The sequence below is a fragment of the Monoraphidium neglectum genome (genome assembly GCF_000611645.1).
Source record: "Monoraphidium neglectum strain SAG 48.87 unplaced genomic scaffold scaffold00450, whole genome shotgun sequence".
NCBI classification, from domain to species: domain Eukaryota; kingdom Viridiplantae; phylum Chlorophyta; class Chlorophyceae; order Sphaeropleales; family Selenastraceae; genus Monoraphidium; species Monoraphidium neglectum.
In genome coordinates this window covers 26,253-26,788 of record NW_014013178.1, presented here as the reverse complement: position 1 = coordinate 26,788, position 536 = coordinate 26,253, and positions in this window count along the sequence as shown.

Genomic DNA, 536 nt, shown 5'->3' with positions numbered 1-536 from the left:
CCGCCACCACCGCCTCGACGCTCCTGTGGCGGGGGGAGAGGGGGTTGGGGCAGGCGGGCGGGCGGCTGAGGGCATCTGCGCGCCGGACATAGCCAGCTGCACATGCATCCACCAAGAGTCTGCGACCCGCGCTCGAGCCGTATGCAGAGTCGCGGCTGGGTGGCCATCCGAGCTCCCCGGCTGGGCGCTCCTGCCCTGCTTGGACGGCCGCGTGGGGCCGCCCCCCGCGCTCACGTGGGCAGCGCGCTGTGCCTCATGACTGCGTCCTGGAAGTTGGCCAGCTGCGGCCGGCTGGGCAGGTCGCCATACAGCACCAGGTACGCCACCTGTATGGGGTCGGGGGGCGAGGGTGACGGTAACCAACCCACTCGACGACTCGCTTGCCAGGTGGAAGCGTGCGGGTTTGGCGAAAATGGGGCGTCCACCTGGGGACGCCGCTGCTGCCGCTGCTGTCAGGCCTGCCGCCTGCTCGGTACCAGCAGGGTCATGCCCGGCGGTCTGCCGGTCCCGCCGCCACATTTTGACAACCACCCCCC